Raw genomic sequence first — 5,853 nt, forward strand, 5'->3', positions numbered from 1 at the left:
ACGAATACGAAGTTCCTCATTTCTTCTCTCTCCTTCTAGACCCTTCGAAGCCTCCTCACCTTCCAAGTTCGTACAAAACACTGCGGTTTCATCCGAGTACGAGCAAGAACAGGACCTATTGAGTGATGCAGAGGAACCTAGTTATGTTTGATAATGTTTAGCTCATTGTTTTTTTGTAAATTTATATTTAAAATTTCAAACTATTATGTATTATAATTTTAAAATTTTGATATTGATATTCATTTGTAAATGACAGGTGTTTGGAGGAAGGGGCAGAGGATTTTATAGTGAAACCTGTTAAATGATCGGACGTGAAACGTTTGAAAGATAAGTCTTCGATGATGATGATGTTCATGTTCTTGTAAAGGTATTAAGCAAATTCATATTTTTTTGGCATCCATTTTCGTGCACATCAAGTGTTTGATTAAATGTGTCAATGGGTTTGTTTTGTCTATGTTGATAGTCACTGCAGTGGATGGTGGAAGGAGAGCTCTGCAATATCTAGGATTGGATGATGAGGAAAAGAGCTATGTTGGGTATGATGATGATGTTCATTTTTTTTTTTTTTTTTTTTTTGTAGAAAAAAATGCTTTGCTTATTTTTCCACTCTGTTTTGTGTGTTGATCAAATGATTCATAATAATTCCAGAACATCAGGTGAAGATGATTTCACTTTGGGGACCTAACTGTGGCACCCACTAAAACACCAAACAAATTTAGTTTTCTTTTTCAATTTTTCTTGTTCTATTTCACTTTGTCACAATCAGATATTTCATGAAGAATTTTTTTTGCTCGGTTTTGATTAGAGCAGAAGGTTTATTGGCTATGGTATGTGCCAAGAAATGTGTTGTTTTACCATTATATCCCTTGAGTGGCCTTGTTGATTTGATAGTCACGCAGTCATTTTCTATCTAAATTTTTTACTACTGGTATCATTTTTATTTTAAGAGATAAAATGATGTGAGAAGGGAGGGAATGAGACTTGAAACCTATTATATGGTACATCAAATTATTGATTTACCCCTTTTTTCTTGTGAATATCATTATTAGTTGGATTAATTTGATAGAGACAAATTAATAGGTAAATTTGTTGCATTTGAAACTATAGTGATCAAATTAATTGACAGCTATAAATATTGTTGTAATTAGCAAATAAAATAGAAATTATTTTTGTGCTCACCCCACATGTCCTGAGTTGTTTTTTTTTTTTTTTTTTTTGGTTTAGTGTCTGTAAAAGAGAAGAGACTATTTTCTTTGTGCCTCATGTTAAAAATAACCTATCAAGTCAATTTAATATGTTTTTATTATACATATTTTTATATATTCTTTGTACATTTATACTAAAAATCATGTGACACAAAAAAAAAAAAGAAAAGAAAAGAAGAAGAAATATGGCATAAACACTAACAACAGGGATGGCTTTATAATAGTACTAGAGGTTGTGCACACCTACATGGGTGTGCTTGAAATTTCCTTGTGGGTTGAAATTGGCCTTTATAGATTGAATAGGTAGTTATAGAAAAACTTGTGATTCAATTCTTAGTCAGAGAAGGGTAATTTGGGAATAAAAATCATGTGGCACAAAAGTGTCAACACGAACTTAGCCCTTTACGTATATAATAGAAAGAATAGGTAGATAGATAAATTGTAAAGATATATACTAGTTGTGGTTGCAAAATATGATACTTGGCAGTTTTACATCTAAACTTTTGGGTGGTTTGACAATCAGGAAGATAGATTCAATTTAAAAAATGTTGAGCAGTTATTTATTGGATGTATACTTTTAAATTAACAATTATATTCTTGAAAAACAAAAATAAGAAGCACAACGAAGTTTCAGAAAAAGTTCACACCAAATGATCTGTATGTATGCGTTATGTAATAGAATAGGTATAGATGCATGTGGGTTCTGATAAGAGTTGATGGGTGGAGTTGTAGGAGAGTGATTTGGTTGAATTGGAGACTACAGTGGAACCCACATGGCCAAAGTTGGTTGAGCCGTTGGAGAAGATCCTAGACCGACTATGGATCGTTTGGGGGACTGTGAATCATCTGGATGCTGTCAAGGACTCTCCTGAACTCCGTTCTGCCATCACAGAAATTCAGGTGCCTTTTCTTTACTCTTTAGATGACTTGAAGATGGTGCTGTTGAGTTAGTGCTGACAATGTCACTGTAATGCTCTTTGCTTGTTTTGCAACCAGAGAAGGTTGAGTTTCAGCTAAGGTTGGGCCAGAGCAAACCCATTTATAATGCATTTAAAACAATCTGAGAATCTTCAGATTGGGAAACATTGAGTGATGCCCGTAAACGAGTAGTGGAAGGTCAGTGTTTTTTTTTGCAATACACAGAACTCATGCTTGACTATATGTGGTTACTGGACAATGCTGTGAATTTGATGTTTGAATAATTAGTGATCCAAGATATGGGTAGCAAGAGATGTTTTCTCTTTGATTGCATTTTGGTTGCGCAGAGTTGAATTCAAACAGGAACTAATCCATGCAAGTAAATGAATGAGTCGATATATGACGCTCAGTTATACCACTTAGGATCTAACTAGAACCTAACATATCAAACTTCAAGATTTTTAAACAAGTTGAAGAATGCAGTCTCAGTCTTTTTTTTTTTCTTCTGAGACTAACAAAAGACCGAATTCCAATAATTATTTCGGTATATACTATATATACTATGCTACAAGCACCACTGATACCTCACCATTGTCTACTACTCTTAAATGCCACCAACTTTACCCACCAATTTTTACTTAAAGGTCACACGTATTAATGGCACTTGACTCCTCTGCAACTCGGATCCTTCAACCACCTCTTTATCAAGAAACCTAGCAACTTGCTAACAAATTATTTATTCTGCTTTTGGTCTGCGCACTAGCAATTGATTAAAAGATAAAAAATAAAAAAGGCACAAAAAGAAAAGGAAATCATCAATTTTAATTAAGGATTAAACTAAAATCTGATTGATGAAGTTGTTTGTTTTTTGCATGAGTTTAAGATGCTCCTACATTAGCCTGATATTGCTATATCTATTATAAATAACATGTTTCATTGATTAACAGAATATGGGCATTATAACGTCAATTACGTTTCAATTAGTTTTCCTCACTAAAAGATGAATGGTTCATATGTGTTGATATGCATCTCTGATTCTTTTATGTTAATGATTTAGTGTATCTCAGTAGGCTTGATTGGATTGTTTTAGAAACTAAAATATGTATGCTTCAAAATATATTTTTGTAAAACAGAGTGGGATATTTTTGTAGAGTTGTTTCATTCAAGTGTCAAGTGAATGATTACAAGTATACATTTAAAATAGACGGTCATCTGGGGTTGTCTCCCTTCACCATTCACCATTCACCATTTTTGTTTAATTATTCATACTTTGCCTTGTAAATCCAGCAACCATATTTAGTCAAAGCCTGACCCGAATCAACAAAGAACCACAATTCTTCCTATCAATCACTTAAAAGAACAGTACTGAAGACTGAACGAGCTATGCATATAAATATATATATTCCATTAAAAGTGTCTTTGCATTCTTCGAGAATAAGTAAAGAAATTTATGTTTTCAAAAAACTACAATCTGGGTCTCTGGATCGGATAAGTGGATCCATGCAAATTTACCCATCATTAATTCATTCAATGTCTTTTACATTTCCATCATCTATCAATTTTCGGAATGGAAAAAAGAAGACTATCTATATCTATATCTATATCTATAAAGTGTACACACGAAATTTGGCACACACGACCGCCTAGGCACGAAACTTGGCACACAGAAGTATTGCTTGTCTCTCTAATGACTCCTAATATTTAATTATTAACAACCTCGCTGTCATCTTTTGAATACTTGAGAAAAACATGCATACTAGAATTTCATCTTTATTGTTTCTACCCTTGACGACAATAAGGAAATTTCTTCTACGACTAACAAAAAAAAATGTTGTATTTGATGTTGTTGGGAGTTAGAGTCAGATTTCATATATAATTTTTATGTTTTTTTGTATTTGATTGAGATATTTAATTATCCATGTGGGATTTGATGACTAACAAAAAAAATGTTGTATTTGATGCTATAGTAATTAAATTTTTATATTTTTTTGTAATGAGCATTAACACATAATTATATTGTCATTAATTATTTTTATTTTTATTTTTCAGATATTTCCCATGTAGGAGTGTGCTTCTTATGGAATGCATGCCTGTGGAGAATGTGGCTAACTTTTGTTTTTGTTATCTACGAAGAATGATGAGAAAAACAATTAATTTTGGTTTATGTTATTTTGAATTATGAACAAAATCATGTATTTAAACATCATATATGTGTTATGGAACATTATGTAGTGGGATAATTTTGTTGATGTATAATTATGAATTGAAGAATATTTTATTATGGAGAAATTGTTATTTTTATACAGGAATTTTTATATTATTATGCAATTATTATGGAGAAATTTTAATATTTTTAATAATTTTATCGCATGATGTTTTTTTATTTTTTTGTGACGGCATTACACTGTCGCAAAAAACAAAAAAAAATTAATATTTTTATTGATTTTGTTATAGGTTTTACTTTTTGCGACGACACTAAATTGTCGCAAAAAATAGAAATTTTATTATTTAAAATAGAAATTTTATTATTTTTTTAATACTTTTTGTGACGGCAGTACACTGTCGCAAAAAATAGAAATTTTTATATTTTTAATACTTTTTGCGACGGCACCACACCGTCGCAAAAATAATGTTCTTGCCGTTGTAAAAAAAAAAGACTATTAGCGACGGTATTTTTTGCCGTCTCAAATAACATTTTTAGCAACGGTAAAATAGTGTCGTCGCAAAAAGTCAAGAAATTTCAAACATTATTAGCGATTGCAAGGTGCCGTCACAAAACATTAGCGGCGGCACTTAGCCGTCGCAAAAAATCTTTTGCAACGCCCCCAGTTGCGACCCCCCTTTTGCCGTCGCAAAAAGTTTTTTGCGACGGCATTAGGAGTATTAGCGACGGCATTTTACCGTCGCAAAAAGCTGAAATTTAGTAGTGAATTGATAAAACTAGCAATTGAAAGCAATTGATAAACCTATTTTTAGAATCTGATTTTGCATATTTCAGTTCTAATTCTTCTCTCATTGATTAGGAGTTTTTACAAATTAAGCTAATCTTCTTTCTTCTATTTTTGTTTGATGATGATGGTGATGATTGATGAGTTTTTCATTTGTTAATTTGTTGGTATAAGAACTGTGGTTTTGAATTTTCTGGGTTATTTGTATGAATTGCTAGTTGTTCAAGTAAAGTTTTTTTGTCAAATGCAATATAATTGTTTTTTTGGGATTAATAGGAGTTAACACTCTGTTCTTTTGTATGTGTGTGTGTGTGTTTTGTTTCCAACCTGATAATTAAAAGTTAATGACTTGATGTCAATGAGAACATAGAAATTTGTTACTAAAAAACTGTGAATATATCATTGTCAACAACTTGTAATTTAACTTCAAATTTTTAACTTCAGATTTGTTGTCAACTTGTGATTTAACTTCTGATTACAATGTGAATGTTAGAAACACAAAACTCAAAATAATTTCAAACATAAATCATTTCATAAATTTTGGGCCTGAATTAAAACAGTGAAGAACTACTTGAAAATTAAGTCAAAAATGGCTCAAAATAGTTTAAATTAGAAAAGATTAACTAGCTCCTCAAATCCTAGAATTAGAATCTTTTAAGTGATTATGATTGATGTTTTTGGAATGCTTGGAAGGAGACAAAAGTTAACGACTAGTAAAAGGGGGTTGATATATTTCCTCGACTCCATGTACCTCCACAGTTTAGTATCCTAAATCTCATGAC

General features: G+C 31.5%; 1 long non-coding RNA gene across 1 annotated transcript; it reads left to right on the forward strand.

Moving 5' to 3' along the window:
- The first annotated feature begins 233 nt into the window (after positions 1-233).
- On the forward strand, positions 234-2,105 carry LOC114304382 (uncharacterized). Its single transcript, XR_014339390.1, has 3 exons — positions 234-367; positions 464-536; positions 1,938-2,105. It is a non-coding gene; the product is annotated as an uncharacterized LOC114304382 (long non-coding RNA).
- The last annotated feature ends 3,748 nt before the right edge of the window (positions 2,106-5,853 follow it).

The sequence above is a fragment of the Camellia sinensis genome, chromosome 9 (assembly GCF_055761805.1).
Source record: "Camellia sinensis isolate YWXY chromosome 9, ASM5576180v1, whole genome shotgun sequence".
NCBI classification, from domain to species: Eukaryota; Viridiplantae; Streptophyta; class Magnoliopsida; order Ericales; family Theaceae; genus Camellia; species Camellia sinensis.